At 39.4% G+C, this 22738-nt stretch overlaps 1 protein-coding gene across 2 annotated transcripts in view; it reads right to left on the bottom strand.

Annotated features, from left to right (window-relative positions):
* The window catches only part of LOC129194286 (plexin-A1-like), a 316667-nt gene extending 297926 nt beyond the window's left edge, over nt 1-18741 (bottom strand). For both annotated transcript variants that reach the window (XM_054799421.1, XM_054799428.1), the window contains exon 1: nt 18576-18741. The gene's annotated coding sequence lies outside the window, so the exon portion shown is untranslated. The remainder of the gene's footprint in view (nt 1-18575) is intronic.
* Between the last annotated feature and the right edge of the window lie 3997 nt (nt 18742-22738).

Genomic DNA, 22738 nt, shown 5'->3' with positions numbered 1-22738 from the left:
AAGTTATTGTTAACTTTATGCAGTTTGAAATTAGCAAATGTTTAGAACTGTGATTTTAAAAATTAAGGGTTTGTCTGTTCTCAATACTTGGCATTATGAATGATCCTCACCGATCTTTTTTGCAGTACAGTGAGTGAGTGAAGATTGCTTTTATAATTATTACCTCATATCTCCACACAATAAGTTAGATATGGTAATACCAAAGAACAATAAAGAGTGTAGAGTGATTTTTGTTCTTTTGATCAAGAACAAATTTTGCTTTAATCTGTATTGAAGTATTTCTCGCCACCTTTTGTTGTATATTTTTGATGTGAGATTTCCAACTCTTTTTTTTGTCTATTATGATCCCCAGAAATTAATTTTCTTTCACTCTTTCAAGGTCCACGCCGTCTATTTGTATTTGATCGTACGTATCCTTTCTGCTACTTCCAAATAGCATTATTTTAGTTCTACTTAAGTTCAGGGATAATATGTTTTTTATCTAACCATGACTTTAATATGACCATTTCATCCTTGACCTTTTTAATTAGTTCTTGTGAGCTTTCCCCAGAAAAAAAGGCAGTGGTATCATCCGCAAATAATACCAACTTTAAGTCCTTTGTCACTTTACAAATGTCGTTGATATATAAATTGAACAGTTTTGGTCCCAATATTGACCCCTGGGGTACTCCACACGTGATATTTAACCTATGTATATATATATATATATATATATATATATATATATATATATATATATATATATATATATATATATATATATGTATGTCTATTCTCCTAGCTTTACAAATTGCTTCCTGTTTGCTAGGTAGCTTTTAACCCAATTCAAAACTAATCCCCTGATTCCATACCTTTCTAATTTTGTTGTTAAAATGTGATTAATTGTATCGAAGTCTTTTGTAAGATCCATGAATACTGCAACTGCACACTTTCTGTGGTCTATAGCATTAGTAATGTCCTCCGTGCCATAGAATCAGTGCCATAGAAGTTGAAATGTTGGCTCTTTATCCGTATTCACTATCTGCTAGTAATTCGTTGTAAGGAAACTGGTCAGTAATTTGTAAATTTATGTTTATCTCCATTTTTGAAAGTTGGAACCACTTTAGCTATTTTCATTTTGTTAGGAAATTTTCCAGTCTGAAAAGATAAGTTACTGATATATTTTAACGGTTCTACAACCTACATTGATAAGCTACAACCTACATTGATAATGCTTTTAATTGTTTCCATTTTGATTCCATTACAATCAGTTGATATTTTTGCTTTAACATTTTTGACAATGTCAGCGATTTCCTTATTAGTTTCATCAGTGAGAAACATGGAATTGAGATTCCTATCTATAGTTTCATTCCATTCGCCCATTGTCCAGAGTTTTGGAATTCCTTCTTCCAGTTTTGGTCCAATATTTACTAAATAATTGTTAAACATTTCAACTACCTCATTCATATCATCCTTATTAGTGTTTCAAACCATAAAATAGTGAGGGTAGTCTGCTTTCTTAGTGCTGTTCCTTATAATACTATTTAAAATGTCCCAACTTGCTCTCATGTTATTTTTATTCTTATCTAGTAAATGACTATAATTCACTCTTGCAGTTCTGTTTGGGATGTTTGGGCTTCTCTGGATCGGTGTATACGGTATTTGGTGGTCACACAAGTGGTGGTCACACCAGATACTGACTGGTTTTCGGACCCCAAACTAAGGCACACCTGTGAAATAATCATGTCATCAGCATCTTGATATGCCACACCTGCGAGGTGGACAGATTATGAATCATGAATGATGAATGCTCACTAACACAGATTTAGACATATTTGTGAACAATATTTGAGAGCTAGGCCTTTTGTGTTCATAGAAAAAGATTAACATCTTTGAGTTTAGCTCATGAAAAATGGGAGCAAAAACAAAAGTGTTGCGTTTACATTTTTGTTGAGTGTAGTAAACCAAATTGAAATACCATAAGAAAATGATAAGGCTATATCACATTGTGTTAAGGGTTAAGGGTTATGATATATTGATAACTTATGTAACATTGATAATAAGTATGTACAGTAGTACCTCGCATAACATAAACCTCCTTTTACGTAAATTCCACTGAACGTAAAGAATTTATGTAAAGTTTTTGCATCGTATTACAGAAGAAATTCCATATAATGTAAAGCGTAAAATTTTTTTGTTTTTTTTCAATCAACTTTATTAATGCCTCAAGTCGGTGCAAGTTCAGACTAACACTTGGTGACGCCTTCTGACACTCCACGCTCTCATTGATTTGGCTGATTTTCGGGGCACTGCCTCCGCTCTCATCTCATTGGCTGATTATCGGGGAACCGCCTACGCTCTCATCTCATTGGCTGATTATCGGGGCACCGCCTACGCTCTCATCTCATTGGCTGACTTATACAGCACATACGTGAGTTTGTGTGAGAGACAGGCTTCTCCCTTCAACCTCCCTTCTTCTTCGTAGTCGCCCTTAAACTAACTGAAACGATTAAGTGAAGTTATAAATTAAAGTTTTGCACACAGCATTATCGTGTAGCGCATGTGCATTTGTCTGTGAGAACAGCTGACTCCTAGACTCTTTGAGTCGTGTTTCGACTCAGGCTAGTCCTCCTCCTCCTTCCTGCCTCCACTTGCGCTCCTGATCAAGACATCTCGTGAACGGTAAGATTGTTTTTGTTTTTCAGTTTTATTCATTTACAGAAATCTTATTTATTACCTTATTTTATATTGGAATGTTACTCTACTATGTTTATGCTAACGTTTTCTTATATTTCCCCACCATATTTGGTGGACTTTTAATATTTTGAAGTGCCAAAGGGGTGATTTCGGGAAGATCTTGGAACAGATTAGTCTATTTACATGTATTTTACGCTTCGTATAACATAAAATCCCTATAACATGGAGGTTCCCGGAATGGATTATTTACGTTGTAGGGCCGTCTACTGTATATATATATACTGCTCAAAAAAATTTAAGGAACACTTCGAAAACACATCAGATCTAAACTGGGGGAAAAATGATCTTGAATATCTTTCCTGATAATAAGTGGGTGATGTATTAGTAACAAAATGATGCCACATAATTTGATAGAAATGAAAATGATCACCCTATAGAGGGGGGAAATCAAAGACACCCCAAAAATGAAAGTGGAAAAAATGATGCAGCACACTGGTCCATTTTGCCAAAATGTCATTGTAGCAACTCAAAATGATTCTCAGTAGTTTGTGTGGCCCCCACGTGCTTGTACGCATGCCTGACAACGTCGGGGCATGCTCCTAATGAGACTACGGATAGTGTCCTGGGGGATCTCTTCCCAGATCTGGACCAGGGCATCACTGTGGTACCTGGACGCATGGAGGAGATTCCAGGAGACAGGTAGTTACTCCAGGAGAGCTGGACAGGGCCGTAGAAGGTCCTTCAACCCTCAGCAGGATTGATATCTGCTCCTTTGTGTAAGGAGGAACAGGATGAGTACTGCCAGAGCCCCACAAAATAACCTCCAGCAGGCCACTGGTGTGAATGTTTCTGACCAAACAATCAGAAACAGGCTCCATGAGGGTGGCCTGAGGGCCCGACGTCCTGTAGTGGGCCCTGTGCTCACTGCCCAGCACCGTAGAGCTCGATTGGCATTTGCCATAGACCACCAGAATTGGCAACTACACCACTGGTGCCCTGTGCTCTTCCCTAATGAGAGCAAGTTCAACCTGAGCACATGTGACAGATGTGAAAGGGTCTGGAGATGCCGTGAAGAACGTTATGCTGCCTGCAACATCATTCAGCATGACCGGTTTGGTGGTGGGTCAGTGATGATCTGGGGAGGCATATCCCTGGAAGGACGCACAGACCTCTACAGGTTAGATAAAGGCACCCTGACTGCTATTAGGTATCGGGATGAAATCCTTGGACCCATTGTCAGAACCTACGCTGGTGCAGTGGGGCCTGGGTTCCTCCTGGTCCACGACGATGCCCGACCTCATGTGGCTAGTGTATGCAGGTAGTTCCTGGAGGATGAAGGAATTGATACCATTGACTGGCCCCCACGTTCACCTGACCTAAACCCAATAGAACACCTCTGGGACATTATGTTCAGGTCCATCCGGTGCCGCCAGGTTCCTTCTCAGACTGTCCAGGAGCTCATTGATGCCCTGGTCCAGATCTGGAAGGAGATCCCCCAGGACACCATCCGTAGTCTCATTAGGAGCATGCCCCGACGTTGTCAGGCATGCGTACAAGCACGTGGGGGCCACACAAACTACTGAGAATCATTTTGAGTTGCTACAATGACATTTTGGCAAAATGGACCAGTGTGCTGCATCATTTTTTCACTTTCATTTTTGGGGTGTCTTTGATTTCCCCCCTCTATAGGGTGATCATTTTCATTTCTATCAAATTATGTGGCATCATTTTGTTACTAATACATCACCCACTTATTATCAGGAAAGATATTCAAGATCATTTTTCCCCCAGTTTAGATCTGATGTGTTTTCAAAGTGTTCCTTTAATTTTTTTGAGAAGTATATATATATATATATATATATATACACAGTATATATTTAAAAATGGTAAACATGTTGAATACAGGAAATGCTTTTTTTAGAAAAACACTGGTAATTTTACAAGAACAAAGACGTCATTATGAAGATGATATAATTAATTAACAACAGTCTTCCCAAAAGAGTCGAAGCTACAAATGGGGTGCAAACCAAACCCCTTTCAAGTGAACCCTGACATCTCCAATTTCTGTAATTCTACTATTGCATAAAAAAACACATGAAAACCACATTCACAGTTGCTTGCACAGTATATGCACACTACTCGAGAAAAAATATGACTTGAACTCATGCAGGAGACGTCCACCAGCGCACACGGGGGGAAAATGAAATGCTATGCTCAAAACTTTCCACTATTTCACCAGAAGAATGTGCTTAAAAGCAAAGCAAAGCCCCCTATGGCTACACACAGAAAGTCGCTGACTCAAACACACGCACACATTCACAAAAACAATTAGACTAGATTGCATACACACAAAAGGGATGCTGCTATGGACACACACGCACACAGGCGCATATACACAAACACTAATGTAGACAATGCTTCCTGTCATTTTTCCAAGGCTATATCCTAGGACAAATGTAACTTGGAGAGCATGAATGAGAGAATAAAGAGACAAAGGGGGAAATTCCATATCAAGTAGCAATTCCATAACTGTGGAGAAATGAGGAAGACAAACAAATAGCGATTAAAAAAAAGCTCCAATAGGAAGACTTTATATAACTCATGAATTTATTCATGCATCTTTAATTTTTTAATTTATTTTATTTTCTATTCTATTTATTGACTTATTTTTATTGATTTTATTATACATTTCTTACTTGTCTTATAATTTGTTTTAACACTTTTTCTTCTTTGCCCTCTTTCATCGCTGGATAAGCCCTGTTGTTATAATCTGTTATTACATATTTTCTACTATTTTCTCTCCCTATTAGAAAACGGTAACACTTAAACAAAGGAAGTGAACAGGGAGAAGGGTCAGGATTAAATCAGCACTGCATCTTCCTACTCCTTTTCGGACATCTGGAATTGAGCAAGCGTAAACATGCGACGTTCCTAAATGTAACTTGTTAAGTATGTTTGAAATAAATAAAACCCTGCCCATTATTGAGTGCCGTTGTCGTACTAAAAAGAAAAAAAAGCTTCTACTCCAGTGTAAAACTCCACTTTCAGATTTGTCTGTGTCGCAATGATTTCCCATGCATCACCAGCTTGTAAAGTTGGTGATACATGGGACAATTTCCACATCCAAGTCGCAACACTGCCAAAAAAAAAAAAAGTCAAGGTGCCTCGGATACGTTTCATCATTTTTTCTGAACCTTGCACCGGAGAGAGGTTGAGAGAATGGAAGGCATTTACTCGCTTATGTGCTCCATCATCCGTATCTTTCACTTTAGCCTCTTTCACACGGCATGTTGGCCAATTAAAGGGGGACAGCACACGAGGCAGTAAAAGTAAAGGTACTACAAAGTAAGACGACATTTCCTTGATCAACTAGGATGCCTTCATCAATTAATTCTTACTTTTGGGATATGATAATCTCTCCCTGAATGTTCTGAACACCTGTTTCCATGGTAGTGTTGTATTTAGCGGAATGCAACTGGATGAGTGGATGGAGCCCAACTTTCCATTGTTGACGTCATGTTGTCCTTTTTTTAGACAACTGGGCAGAGAAAAAAAAGCAGTGTACCGTTCTGCGATGTCGTACTTTTACCAAATATAAATACTGTAAATACGTTGTATAACATTACAATCATTTAGTAATTTTTTGAGTAATTTTTTTGACTAATTTGTTTTCTTTTCATACAAAATAAATATAAATAACAATATTAATCCAAATAATGCTGAAATAAATTTAGATTTTCTTTTTAAAGAAAAATTAATTAACTTTACAAGAAGTTATCTTTCAAGAACTAAGTTGTATTTTTGGGGCAGGGAAGGGAATTTTGCAAGGACAAAATATGACAAATCTTTACAACAGGTTTTTCTGAAAATAAATGCACATTTTTCAAGAAAAAAATCATATAAGAATTAAAAAAAATAATTAAAAAGTAACTTTGCTAGAGTAGTGTATTTTTTGTAATAAAAAGTCTGAAAATAATTGTTTGTAAATTGTACTTTTGAGAGAATTAAGTTTTATTTTTTGAGTAAATAGTCAATTTTCCAAGAATACTCGAGATTTTTTTTCAAGAAAAAGTTGTAATCTCACGAGAAAAGTTTTTTAATGACAATTTGTATGAGAAGTTATCATTCAAGTACCGTACGTCTTTTTTTTAAAACGAGGATCAAATATTTGTTTTTATAAAGAAGTAGTCCTATTGTTTGTAATTTTTTTACATCACGTATGAAAATTTGATTTTTTTCAACAAAAACAACTGTAGTTTTATAAGAACAGCATGATGTCAACTACAGTATGTGAAGTTGAACTCTTACTTCTTTAGACAGTAAACCAGAGAGACTGAATCAACAAAGCCTCTGCTGGTTGCAGCCAAGGAAATGCACTCCATTTTGCCTCAGTTGCTCAAAGATGTAATTCATCAACAATGTCTAAATGCAAAAATAGGCACAGACAGACAGCAACGGTAACCTTTTGTCGTGTCAAAATGAAACATCAGTTACACAAACAAAAGCCCAAAACAAATCTAACAAAAGTGCATGATGAAGTCAGTTGTGAGCACACCTTGTGTGTCCTTGTGTTACAATACACTGCACCTAAACGCTCCACTCTTCATGAGTGATGAGAGGATGCACCACACGGTTCGCTAATCCTGTTCCTCAAAGTCAGAAGCAACCTTACATTCACCTCTCTCTCTCTCTGTCTCTCTCTCTCACTGTGTGTGTTTGTGTTTGAGTGAGCACTCAACAAAATGAGTTGGGTCTCAATTTGTGTGTGAGATGATCAGAGGGAGGGTCACTCTTCTTCTGACTCAGCGGTTATGATACTTTTAAGTCATTCCATCCTCAGCACTGAGCCAAGTGGGATTTTGCCAGGACGCCAAATGTTTAAAACTCGACTGCAAAGGCTGACAGCAGCAGGAACACAACTCATACTTGTTTTGTTTGTGTTGATAAGTAAGATATGAGTATTGACTGCGGTCTCTGCATGTCTTGGTTGGAAGAGATGACTAAATCCTTCTCACAATGGAATCAAACTTGACATAAAACAACCATAAATGTCTGATAATTATTTACCGCAAAGAGGAGGAGGTGTTAACAGGAAGCGGGTGATGATTGGAGAGAGGGCACGTGGTATTTTACAAACAAGTACATTGCACAACACAGCAGCAACAGAACCGGTGTTGTAATACTGGTAATGAGCAAACTGCACAGATAGCATTAAATAGCGGCAATGAGTTCATGGTAAACAACAGTATGGCAAGTGTACCACACAGAGGCGTCCCAATACAGCTTTTTCACTTCCAATCCGATACCAATATTGCAGCCTTGAATGTCCGCCAATACTGATATCAATCTGATACCAGCACGAATCATTAATACTTTTAATACTTATTTTGTAGAGTAGAATGTTAGAAAATACGGAGGCCGAGAGGGGACATTGAGAAAAAAAAATATGATGGGGAAGGGTAAAAAAAAAAAAAAAAAGAACAAGCTTTTGCGAGATAACGCAAAACTTTTGCAACAGAACACAAAACTATTTAGCAGTTTACAGTTTTGCGTTCCCTCGCAAACCTCTTTTGCGGGATAACGCAAAACTGTTAAGAGACTGCAGTAAATTTCGAAACATATTCACATATTCAAACTTCCGGGATCAATAACTCCCAAGTGAATGTTTCTAACACAGCAAACCACACCTCTTCCCAACCGTGGCCACACAGACAAACAGCTACAACCCAGTTTTTATCAAAACCAGCCATCTTCTCAACAGTCTGATTTATATTGATCTCTTTGAGAAGCTGACAGCAAGACCAGAGAGCAGGGACCGTCTACAAATGTCTTCTTCTTCTTCTGTATTATGGCGGTTGGCATCAATGTTGCTAATTCCTCAGTCAGAAAAGTAGCTTTTTGCTGTCCTGGAAGGCCATAGATGACGTCGTTGGCTAGTTTACATATTTTCTGCATATGATGTTGTAAGAGATATACGAAAAAAGTAGTTTTGCGCTTTCTTGCAAAAGTTTTGCGTTATCTCATAAAAGTTTTGCGAGTTCTCGCAAAACTTCGTTTTTTTTTGTTTTTTTTTACCCATCATTTTTTTTCTCCATTTCCCCTTCAGGGCTCCGTAAGAAAAGGCTTGATCAAGCAATGTTACTCAAACATAGAATAATCAGCCACAGTGAATACGAGAAAAACTGACCTATTTACTTCTTTATGCATCTCGGTATACGTACATGTAGTTTTATCAACAATGTAGTGGCAGCTAGACATAATATAGTGAGGTTCGTGGTGCTGGACTAAGCATTTAAAAGGGGGCTGGTCATCTTTTCTATTATAGCTAATGGCTTTTTGTCGTCCCGTGGAAGTTTCATAAGCATGATGACTTTGGTCATAATTAACTTCCCCGATTTTGTTTCCCATCACGGAAAACTTCTGCAACAACTTCTGCACTCAGCTGCAATGTCTTTTTCAAACTTTAACAAAAATTACACACAACCGTCATCACTCCTACTCCTTGCTACACTTTCAACACGTTGGCACACGCTGTTGTTGTGATCACGTGGGCTCTATCCGGCCGCTGCACTGGAGGCAAGGTGGGTGAAGTGTCTTGTCACAACAATAGTGGCTGGGTGGAGGGAGCGAGGATCAAACTGCCAACCTCTACCTCCTAAACAACTGCCGCCCAAGTATATTGTATAAGTATATTTAACAACTATATTGCACAACACAGCAGTAACAGAACCAATGTTGTACAAGTAATAGCGGTAAGGAGCAAACTGCCGAGCCAGCATTAATAGCACTTATGAGTTCATTGTAAATAACTGGATGGCATGTTTCACACCAACCTTTGGAGCACAACCAACATTTTAAAGCGCAAGCAGCGGTAAATAAAGCTGCCTAGAGCCACAGCCATATGTATCTGTCTGTGACTGCAGTTAGTTGAAATGAGACGTTAATTGGAGCATATAGGAAAAATCTGACTCCTATGTAAGAACACTCATTTGTCGTACTTCTCCTCTGAGTATGTTCAACCTTTTCTCTTTGCTTCACTGCTTATGGATGATTTTTCTTCTCTCATTTCCTTCACTTTGTCACATTTTTCCTCATCTCTCGCCTCATTTGTTCTCTTCAAGTAGGTTGACGCGCCAATGCTTTTTCTCCACTCGCTCACTTTGACTTCCAGGCGCTTAAAAGGAAAAGTAGAGGACAGACTGATCCAAAGTGTGTGATATGCAAGTATCTGGAATCAAGCGTCTTTGAAAATAAATAAAGCTAGATAAATCATTCCTAGCAGTCCGACTGAAGATCTGTTGAAAATGTACACCTGTAGAGCCCAAACGAAAACATGTACCATATGATCCCATTTGACCTTCGCTACCTCCAACAGTCTCCAACCAATATCATTCAAGATAAGTCAGGATCTGACCCTGACAAAAATAATAAACCATGAAGGACCTAAACATTTCAACATAAGCAGATTAAAGAGTCAGTCAATTATGTCAAAATGTTTAAATGTAGACAGTTTAAAGGTGCTTCTAGTAACCCTACTGGGAACACGCCATTTTGTGTGTCTGTAGTTTAATGCCAATGAGATGTGGTGGTCCACGCCTGTCTCCAAAAAGCGCTGTGCACTTTTTACATATGCACTGTAACTCTGCACTTGACCAACGTTATAGATGTCATATATCACATACAACAACGTAACATTAAGGAGAGGGACAGGACGACATAAATGTTAGCAACACTAGCATAGCTATGTGAGCTACATTACACTTGCAGTTTAACAGCAACATCATGCTAGGTTAACCTATTCACCGAAGAAACGCAGAATGGTCAAACTTACAGCTACCAGGTCTGAAGCTGACTGACTGACTGATAGCTTTTATGATGTGTAGGAAAGCCTTTTTTTTTTTTTACAAGGTGTTCTTCATAAAGTGGTGGACAAATACACAATACGACAAAAAAATTTAATTACAGTAGTACCTCACATAACGTAAACCTCCTTTTACGTAAATTCCACTGAACGTAAAGAATTTATGTAAAGTTTTTGCATCCATCGTATGACGTAAGAAATTCCATATAACGTAAAGCGTCAAGTCGGTGCAAGTTCAGAAATTCGATTTGAATAGCTCGCGCGACAGAGAGCGGGAAACATTTTCCATGACTAACAGAGTACACTTGGTGACGCCTTCTGACGCTTCACGCTCTCATTGGCTGATTATCGGGGCACGCCTACGCTCTCATCTCATTGGCTGACTTATACAGCGCGTATGTGAGTTTGTGTGAGAGACAAGCTTCTCCCTTCAACCTCCCTTCCTCATCGTAGTCGCCCTTAAACTAGTTGATTGTTTTTGTTTTTCAGTTTTATTCATTTACAGTAATCTTATTTATTACCTTATTTTATATTGGAATGTTACTGTACTATGTTTATGCTAACGTTTTCTTATATTTCCCCACCATATTTGGTGGACGTTGAATATTTTGAAGAGCCAAAGGGGTGAGTTTGGGAAGATCTTGGAACAGATTAGTCTATTTACATGTATTTTACGCTTCGTATAACGTAAAAACCCTATGACGTAAACGTTCTTAGAATGGATTATTTACATTGTAGGGGTGTCTACTGTATACTAGAAAACCAGGAGGTAGTGCATGTGTTTTTCTAAGAAATCTCTTGAGTAATATTGCAGCAGAATACTGCACCAAAAAAGTGTGTGTAAGCTGAATGAATACTGTATACTGTAGTTTACACGTGCATTTACACATACACACACACACACACACACGTACAGTACACTTATTATTCTGCTGCATCAACTGTTCACACAGCAGAGAGCATAAGGCCTAAATTGGTCTTTTGGGACTACACAACGCAAGCTGTATACTCTGCAGACACAAAAAAAAATGAAATTCTTTTAATTGCTGACTAAACAACGGCAGAATTATCCACACTCATACACACACACACACACACACACACACGGAAAGGAAACCACCCCGTTTACAGAATTTGACTTAAACATACAAAGAGCAGATGTTAACAAGAATCAAAAAGGTCCCCGACAAGTTCACGGTTTCATCTTGGGATGTGAGCGTTTGCATTTCAAAAGTGAGTACAAAAAGCGTGTTGCACTTACTCGTCACATCTGTACAAGCTGTCTAGTCTTACAAGAGGAACTATTTCCATCATTGGCCTTCCAAAACATCAAAATGATAGTGAAAACTTAAAAGTCCCTTCACTCTGTATTCTTTTTTTGTGTTTAGATAGCTGGCCACCTTGCTTCCTGTTTATTTTTGATCTATTGTCCTATTCTATTCTGCACTGTTGACTTTTTAATGACCGGTAAGGTGTCCATACAGCCTGTTTATAAGCACCAAACATGAGAAAAATATCATCTCCCTCAAGTTTGTTCCACTTTTGACAGAAGAGTCACTAAAAAGGTTGCTTTTGAGGGTACGGCTTTTCATGACACCCGCCATGAAGGAAAAACCTTTCACATGGACGTGATACCACCTCTGACCCGCCCCTCGCTAGATGTGCCCACCACATGTATACGCCCACCACTTCGCAGAGGACAGCTTTGTAAAAGGAATTTAAAAATAAGCAGGCTTCGCTACAACTATCTGTCAGCCAGGTGCAGACGACAGAGTTGTAAGTTTGATCATTTTGTTTTTCTCCAGTGAATAGGCTAACCTAGCATGATGTTGCTGTAAAATGTTAAGGCCCGGTCACACCGCCCGAACTTTGCTGTAGCGTCCCTGGAGGGGTGAAAAAAATTCATCACCGCTCGTAACCGCACACAAAATGGGAAAAAAATCGAAAACACGGGCGTTGTCCTTGCAGTGCACCGCTGAAGCCGGCGTTGCTTTAGTGTTGGTTTAATGTAGCGAACGTTGGTTTAGCGGTGACGCGAGCGTTGATAGAGCGGCGTTCTGCGCATGCGGGCTGCTGGCATCCTCATGAAGTGTTGGAAGGCTCCACCATCAGCTCTGTCTCTCCTTCTTCTCTCTCTTCTCCTTCTGTCAACAGCTTGTTGCAATCTGAGGAGGTTCTGATTCTGCTGCTGGACTCGTGCACCAATCATAGCAAGTCTCTCAGTATCCATGGTAGTACCGTTTTACTGTAACTTTGAGCAAATTCGATATAACTGAGGACTGCACTCAACGGCTATTCCAAATGGGCTTTTGGTCCATTCTCCCCGTAGTTGTAGCCAAATTCTGGTCTCCCTCCGACACTTCCATACCAACGCCAAACCAAAGTTCATCACCGCAATGGATCGCTGCTTCATCGCTGCTTCAACGCCTGACACCGTTCCAGCAATCCCGTGTCCGCTCGTAAAATGCTTACAGCCGCTCCACCAAAGTTTGTGCAACGTTTAATCACCGCCCGGGCAAAGCTGGCGAAGCAGCAGTGGTCCAGCGTTCAAGATTTCTGCATTGGCGTAGCAGACCCAAGCGTCCACGAACTTGCGTCTAGCGGCGCCAAACTTTGACTGGGCGTTGTTGGAGCGGTGATGAACTTTGCCGTGGTGGAAAATTGCCCGCTCCTCACCGCTCGCAATATTTTGTGCAGCTCAAAACTTTCAGAGCGGTAGGAGGGACCATCAGCGATGGCCGAGCGTATACGGCGTTGCCTTAACGGGGGCCAATTTCTGTTAAACGGTGGTGCGCGGTTATGAGCGATGATGAATTTTTTTCACCGCTCCAGGAACGCTACAGCAAAGTTCGGGCGGTGTGACCGGGCTTTTAGTACTGTAGCTCACATACTGTAGCTATGCAAGTGTTGCTAACATTTGTGTCCTCCTGTCCCACTCCTTAATGTTATTGTATGTGACATATGGCATCTATTACATTGGACAAGTTCAGAGTTACAGTGTGTATGTAAAAAGGGGATAAAGTAAACAATAGCGCTTCTTGGAGACGCACACTCTGTCGGAGACAGGCGTGGACAAACACAGCTCATTAACATCACAGCTACACGTGAAACATCATGTTCCCAATAGGGCTTACAAACATACATGACTGTGGGTCCTCTGAGACTTATTTCAAAATGCTTAAAAAACCATAACATGGCACCTTTAACATCATTTTGTGAAACAAAGTTAAACTAGTGTTTTGCAATGCCATGCTGGTTGCCATCTCAGCTCTAAAGTAGAAGAGCTGTGGTGTGCAAGCTCCCACTGCGGCCGCCCAAACCGCATTTAAATGTCAAATCTGAAAATGGCCTGTCTGTTTCATCCTGCGACGTGTTGCAAGGCGCACACACACTAGCGACATTGCCATACAACATATTGCAGGGGCCGCTCTACACTCACAGACACACATGCAGACCACAGGGGTACACATGGTCGACTGTCAGGTGAGTGAGAGCGCCGACCCCCCTCCCTCTTCATTCAACACACACAAACTAAAGCTGTCGATGCTTTGGCCAAAACAGGGCGAGGTTTTGAAAAGCCAGTAGAGGACATGTGGTTATTCATAGTCAATGTCCAAAAAGTCTAAGAAGACATAATATACACCATGAACGATAATAAACATCTTATGAACCATGCCTATAAGAAAAGAATTAGCGTATTAAATTCGTTTTGTGGAATTAATTGTCAGTTAATTGTCTTGAGGCAATCTGAGGTGAAATGGAGTGCACTACTTGGCTGCATCTCCTTAAAATTCCATCCATCCATCCGTTTTCTATACCACTTATCCTCACGAGGGTCGCGGATATGCTGGAGCCTTTCCCAGCTGTCTTCGGGTGAGTGGCGGGGTCCACCCTGGACTGGTCATAAAAATAACTGATTTGACCATTAATCTAGCAATCAATGAAATTTAGCCCAGTCCCGAGATGCATCATGTTCCAAATTTTACGTTCACATCGCAGTGGCATATTTAACGTTAATAAAGTGTGCTATAATTGCCGTGACGACCAAAAGCCAACATTCATTAGAGTTTAGCAGTAAATCGTATCAGAATTTAAGCACCGCATACGTTGGAATGCTGTCTCACAACAAGGAGGCTCTCAACAAACTCCAATTAATAGCACTGTTAATTTACTGCCGAGTCTGCTATTGAAGCTGGTTGCTTGGTCTGCAAAAGCAAATAAACACCAGAGTCTCTAATTATTACCGTGTCAGAAACATTAACAGCTGTGGCTGGAGGCAACCTCCTAATGTATTTTTATGAGGAACTCCACAAGATGGCACTAGCCGCATTTGAAGTATCATGAATGGTCAGCATCCAGCAGATGTATCTACCTCTGCATGCACTTTAAAATGATGCTGTCAGTGTGAAACTTTCGTGTTTCACTTGACGTACTGTAGTTTGCTCCTTACCAGAATTACACCATTGGTTCTGTTGCTATTGTGATGTGCGATATACTTGTTAAAAACAAAGCCAGAAATGCTTTTTTCCCCCCATTACAACAAAGCATGATTTTTGGTAACAAAAGTCCAAATCTTGTGACAACAGCCACATTGCAGAGTCTCCGCAGCGACATTGCAGAGTCCGTAAAATAGCATGACTTTGATTTTGTGATTAGAAACCCACAGACAGCATCTACAGACTGACCTGTGTAGACACCATACATACACACTGGCTACAACCACTAGCAAGGAAGAAATTAATTTATAATAAAAGAGCGGGAATAAATTGGGTAATTGGGTTAGAGGCAGCCAGAAGCAGACAGCAGCAGCGTCTGACTCACTTTGGAGTATAAAACAGGAAAGTATCACAGTCATGATGTCACTATGCAACACTACTTGGCATGTCAACGCGTGTGTCTTAATAACACGTCAACAGTGTTTCTCCCACGTGCTGCTGCGATACTCAAATGCACACACGGCAAGTCACCAAGTCAACAATTCCTAAAGGTAACACACAAGCTTATGTGAAAACTTGATGAGGTCAACCCTATCAAAAAACAACACGTTACACACTTACTGCCTATTTTAAGTCTTGCATATGTTCACAGTCTTACACACACACCTATACACACACACTAAAAATAATAAAATGACACATATATTGTAGGCACTCCAAGACGCTGAACAATAAATTAAACTAAATATATGCATAAATAACTTCGAAATAATTAAATAAGTCATTTTGTTTATTTATTATTATTGTCATCATAATTGTATTATTATTTTGTTACTCACACCAGATTTATACAGCAATAGTACACGTACTCGGACTGTGAACAATAAGTTATAAAAATATACAAATCACTACGTAAATAAAAACGTTCATAGCACCTTTCTAGACACTAGGCCTGCCACGATAATCAATCAATACATTTTTGGTTTCCTCCTCTCTCTCTACCAAACAGGCTGGATGACATGAGGCTTCACTCTGTGCATCTGTCGCAACACCTGGGTGTGTTCGTTCTATAGCAGAATGAACGACTGAGTGAACCCTCCTGTCAGTCATTCAGTCTCTTTGCTACGTGCAAGCGAGTGCACTACTTGCTAGCTGTGTGTGTTGTGCGCCGCACGCTCGCTCAAATTCTTTCTTCGTGCCTGTTGTGTGTTAAACACGATGTGATGTCAATTTCAACCTGTTTGTGCAACGTCGCTTTGTGACATGAAGAAGTTTGTGATAAAGGCAATTAAATAAATAATACGAAACGGTGGAAGTTATGTTCCGGTGATCCCCAAAGTATGACACCTCGCTGTGCACCAAATGCATTTTTCTGCATCTAAAACATGTACTTTGACAAAACTCCGACAAAATGTTACGCCCCATTAAACATAACAGGGTATTCCACACACTATGCTGATAAAAGTGAATCAAAGAAGTGTGTATGCAAATGAGCTGACATCTGCATTGGCACGCAAAGTGAATTTCAGGGTATTTCCGGGGTATTTCTCTGTTGTTGTTTTTTTTGTTGTTGTCAATATTCATACAATAATTAAAGTGACACTGATTCAAAATCAAAAATATTGTGACTGACTGATTTTTACTTAAGTGCAATTTTTCAATTTTATTCAAGTGCAATTTTTGCTAAAAGAGTCCATATTTTTATTTTCATTTGGTGTTTTTTGTCCTTTTTTGTTTGTTTATTTTATTATGTTGTTTGATTTATTTTTCATTTGCTTTACTTTACTTACATTTTTAATTAAAAACTCTTGACATTCCAATTAAAATTTTAAATACTCTTAAAAAATTAAGTTTATTGCTTTTGATTTCGTGTACTTTATTTACTATGCCATATATTATCATTATATTGATAAAAAAAATATTGGCAATAATTTGTAGGGCAGTTATCGTCCAGAAAAATTAGTTATTGCGACAGGCCTACTGGACACTCAATAATTTGATCATAACTTAACAAATAAATACATGAATGATGATATTGTGCTACTGAAAGGTGTTCTAATGATTTGTCTACTTTAGTTATGCTACATGAAAGGGTCCAAATATTTGGAATAACTGCCAGTATGATGAAGTTCATGTGTTCACCACAGCAAACCACACTAATGAACAGAATGACACTACACACTATGTAAACAAACAGTGGGCTGGAGGAAAAAGTGGATGCTTTATGGCGGTATGCTTTATGGTATAAAAGATATATTGCAAATTATGCGTAAGATTGATTATTTGGAACAGGCCATACACATGAACAATGTGATTGTGACTGGGCTCTACATTACACGCAAGATGATGTTGTCGCAACAAAGCAACAAGTTGCCAACATTCTGCAATCACAAAAGGTGGATATGGATGTCAACAGCATCTATGCACGCATTCCAATGTCTGGCAGGAGTAACACCACCACACCATCACAAGTTCATCAACAAAAAAACAAGGTGTCTTTAATAAGGCAGAGAAGCAAGCTGAAAGGAACAAATGTTTACATTAATGAGCGTCCGACATCGCCAAGAAAGCACGCAACTTCAGGGAAGCAGCAGAAAATTTAAGCCACTTGGCGTGCCAACTGCAAAATCTACATCAAGTTCAATGGCGAACCGGAGGAAGCCAAAGACATCAAGGAAGTGGACTGCTGAAGATGACATCATCTACACTGACTACAAGGAAATTAAAGGCACAACTCACAAAGACTTGATGCAGCTTGAAGTCATCGACAATCGACTATATGTGCAACACACTTTTACTCCAGTATTAGCCCTCAGTGTTTTACGTTTACGTGTCTGTATTTAATGTCTCCACTTATTCTAACTAAGTTTGTATTAACAAATATTCCTATTTTATTTCACTAATTAAATGGGACTTACTGTTATCCTTATTTTTATTTTACACTTGAATTCCTTCCTTTCCTTAACACCGCACATGCTACTGTATATGCTGTCAGTTTTTTAAAACTCTAATTGCGTATTCATTTTTTTTCAACACTTCAATTTTCTTTACACACGAAGTGGGCAAAATTGAAATGACAAAATGTAAGCAAGTGAAATATTGTGTCAACATGTAAAAGTTATGAATATGAATGAATTGTCACAAATACAGAGGGGAAGGAGGAGAATTAAATAAGATCTGCTTCTTCTTACTGTCTTTTCAGACATGCTGAATAGAGTAAATGTACCCCCATGATGTTCCTTAATGTAAATTATTAAGGATGTCTAAAACGAATAAACCACCTCTTATCTTTGTGGAGGATCTCAATGTATGGTGTGCAGGTGTCCCTAATGTTTTGGCCGGTGGTTGGAGGAGACTAAGTGGTACTCTACTTGGATCGCAAGGCATAATGCAACATTGTGTAATGGACCACACAGATGGAAAAGCGCAGTCTTCGAACCAAGAAGTCTGAGTAGTGAGTCGGTCCATTTGCATAACCTTTTGTCCATTTGTGCAATCCAGACAACATGTGATGATCATAACACCAATGGGAAGAAATCACATTGATGCTCATCCGCACCTCACCGATAATAGAACAAGTGCAAAAAAAGTTGCGTACTTACTGGTTCCAAGAGTCCTTGACACACAAAAATATTCAATCTTCAAATAATCATTTACATCCAGGCCGAGAGACAGAGAGAGGTGTCAGTCTGCAGGAGAATAACCACCAGCAGCAGCAGCGCTCCAAAAATGTTCAGCTCTCCACAGCAGCTCCCTGTGCACAGGAGAGCAGCAGCCAACATGAATGAGACGGAGGTTGTTGCACTCAGACATCCCATAATGGAGAGAGAGAGGGGGGAGAGAGAGAGAGAAAGAAAGAGGAGAGAAGAGCGAGCGAGCGATCGAGAGACAGCGATAGGCGTCCCCTGGCTGCGTAATGGTGTTACAGCACATCAGCAAGAGCACCACTCCCTGTCGCCTATAGGTGGCAGCATTGCTACCTGCCAACCACCATCACTTGAACTTACTAGAATAAAATTATTGGTATAAATCCATAAAAAAGAGCTTTTCTTCACATAAGCCACTTCATTGGATGCACCTGCACACTGCTCAAACTGCTCAATTTTGGCTGATTTTAGCAATGGAATATCAAATGTTCATATAATAGTCATTTTCAACCATTTGAAATGAGTCTCAGAGTTCCCACAATAGTGTATTGGAAGAGTGTGGGCCGAAATCTAATCTTGATGCTGGAATTTAGAGCGTTTAAAAGTGCTTTTGGTAAGCCTTACTGGGAATGTGGTGTTTTGTGTGCCTTTAGCTTTAATGCTAAAGAGGTAACACTAGTATAGCTATGTGAGCTACACAGCTAATATTGCACTCACATTTCAACAGCAACATCATGCCAGGTTGGCCTGTTCACTGAAGAAAAAACAAAATGGTCAAACTTACAACTCCCATGATTTTCAGATGTGTCACGGAGCCTGTTTATCCTTATGTTTACACAGCTGACAGTTAGTTGCCTGTACAGTTACTAAAGGTTTTAGCTTGGAATTGATTATTTACCTATTGAATAGAATATGACACTGACCACTCCTTTTCAAAACTCCTCTTGCAACCCTACCCTGACTAGTCACAATAATCGATAAATCAATTAATCAAACCATTTAAAAATTCAGACGTCGCTCATTTTCGCCGGCCTCAATAAATTGACATGTGCATGCATTCGTGTTGGTATTCCTTGTCTCTCTTTCAGGCTAGATGACAAGAGGGTTCACTCTGCAGCTGTCTGTGCGCGTTGGTGCTACAGTGGAATGAACGGAGAGGGTGAACCCCCCCTGCGGTCTCCGCCCGTCTTTGTCCCAGTACGTGGAGGCGGGGCTACCTTGGCTAGCAGCAAATTAGCCTCGTGAGCCAGCATACGCGAACATGAATTATGGCATAAAATCAAATGCCACATCCCCAGTGTGGGAATATTTCTGTTTTAAAGAGAATGAACAAGGTGAGCGAATGAACTCCGACGAACTGAGATGTCGCATTTGTTCGAAAGCAGTGACAAGGAAGCAGGGGAATATGACCAACTTGTATGCACACCTAAAACGGAGCTGGAAAGGAGCCATCGTCCTGACAGTGAGTCAGTGTCGCTTGCTACATTGCAAAAGAAATGCAACATTTTAGGAAATGTTAAAAATGTTTGACAGACCGTACAAATTGCCTGGGAGAATGTACATGTGCATTATTTCACAAACAGCAATTCCTGAACTGTATAACCGAGTGAAAGAAGACGTGTTGAAGGACATCAAAAACATTGCATTTTCTCTGCCACCACAGGTATGTGGCCAGCTCAAATATGACCCCTTACATTAGTTTAACAATACACTACATAACTCACTAACTCACTCATAACTCTGTGTGTGAGGGTAAGCGGCATAGAAGATGGATGGATGGATGGATGGAACTGTGTGTGTGTGTGTGCGTGTGCGTGCATGTGTGTGTAGTTTTTATTGGAGTGTTTCTTTCTTTTTTTCATCTGTTTTTATTTAGGTGTTTTTGTCTTTTGTTGTTTAATTTATTATGTTGTTTGTTTAATTTATTTAAAAGCTCTTGACATTCCAATTACAATGTACTCCTCAGAAATTAAAGTTTATTCCTTTTGATACGAGGTACTCTCATTATTATGCCATATAATTAATGAAAAAAATGGTCTCAGAAATGTTGTCAATAATATCGATTATCGACAATAATTTGTAGGACAATTATCGACCAGCAAAATCTGTTATTGTGACAAGCTTGACCATGACCTTTAAAGGAAAACTGCACTTTTGGGGGAATTTTGCCCATCATCCACATCATCCTTATGTGAAACATAACCACACATGTCTGTCTTTTCTGTGCGTTCTAAAGAAAAAAACAGCTAGCATGTGGGCGCTAACAATGCACCCAACAGGACACACCTATTTTGACTATAAAGCCCTAAAAATACTCAGTGCAGCAGTAACACGCCATTTCTGTCGGCATGGTTTGACAAGCTCCACATTTACACCACCAAGTCATGCAGATGTAATGACTTGCCCCCCATCTGGTACAAAGTTTCACTCTCTTTGCGGGCTCAGCTTTGAAAACCTGTATGTAACTCATCTTTTGTATATTCAGGCTCAAAAAGATAAGATTCTGGATCCTCATTTGTCCAAAAGTAGTTTCGGTACTCGCAAAGTCTGCCATGTTTAGTAGTAGCAAACAGACAAGTAGCAATGGATGTGAACTCAATGCCCCCCGGTAATGTTTAAAACGATCAAAATACGGCAAAACACTGTAAGTATTGCATGTTATCCTGACTGTGCCTGTTACTGCATGGTCACAGCATGTATATAAAACGATAAAACATTGTTGGGGGGTCTTTAGAGGGCTTTATAGTCTAAATAGGTGTGTCCCATGACGGGCATTGTTAATTCCCTCATGCTAACTGTTTTTCTCTCTTTTGTACGCACAGAAAAGGGGAAGACGTGTGCTCATGATTCACATAAGGATTGTGGATGATGGGCAAAATGTATTAAAAAAGTGCAGTGTTCCTTTAGCTCATTCAATCCCAGCCATTTTTCAAAAGCTTCAGTACCGGTCCTTTTAGACGATTTTAACTGATCTTTCAAGGCACACAGAATATTGTGTTCTATGGCTATGTAAACATGGACCAAAAGAAAGATTAGACTCCTGTCTTTCAGAAAAAAGAGTTTGTTTCTACCTTTTTCCATTCTTTAGTAATCAGCAGTAGAACATAAGTAAGTTTCAGGTAAATATCAGTTCCTGACTAAAAAAGGCAGAAAACTGCTTTTTCTGAAAAGATACATTTCAAGCATAACTTTCATTTTGATGCAAATATTTTTTGCTTTTGTGACAAATGAAATATCTAAACAACGATACCAACATAAACAACAAAAAAAAGGGGTTTTACATCAAAATAACAATTTATTTACCAATATAACATTTATAATTTTCACGTTTGGAACTGAACTATGTGTGTGCGCTCAAGTGTGTGCGTATGCATGCGTTAAAATTTCCCTACAATGTGTTACCTTCTGCACGCTACACTCATCCACACTCTCTCACTTCCTCCTCCCTGTCATATGTGATTCTTCCATTGCAAGCTCTTATCAAATGCACTTCTGCCACCTTGTGGCCTTTTTTATATCTGAAATGTTAATGCATTAGGGCAGAGTTGCATCATCACCTCGTTTTCCCTCTCACGCAAAAAAACGTAAAAGACGTATAAATACTGTACGTTGTTGGATCGGATGTTTGGATTATAAAAACATATAAATACATCTTTGGTATTGAATGAGTTAGGGATCCCCCACACAGTTCCATGTGAATATTATTTGTTGATATCCACACCCGACTTTGCCATGATTCTGCGGTTTTCACACAGGGCAGCAAGGTTTTGGGCTCCTCCACTTTACAGGGAGGCAGAGTATGAGGCAAAGTGGGATGATAGCGCACTTCTCACATTACTGTGCATGTGACTTTGTGTGGATAATCTCGTGTTATTTCCCTTATGTGGCACGGCTCATTTGCTTTATCAACTGAGCTGCATCTTAAGGCCATAACATTAAAACAATAATATTTACTGGGACACATTGGAATTAAAGGGAGACCAGGAAGAAAACATGTGCTAGCTTCATCATAATTACATTGCTGCAGTGTTTTATTCAAGATTCAAGATTCAAGATTCAAGAGTTTTATTGTCATATGCACAGTAAAACAGGCAGTTATTATACTATGCAATGAAATT

This window comes from Dunckerocampus dactyliophorus, chromosome 1 (assembly GCF_027744805.1).
Source record: "Dunckerocampus dactyliophorus isolate RoL2022-P2 chromosome 1, RoL_Ddac_1.1, whole genome shotgun sequence".
Classification (NCBI taxonomy): Eukaryota; Metazoa; Chordata; class Actinopteri; order Syngnathiformes; family Syngnathidae; genus Dunckerocampus; species Dunckerocampus dactyliophorus.
Note: the sequence above shows the minus strand (reverse complement) of the source record. Positions and strands in the feature narration are given on the sequence as shown.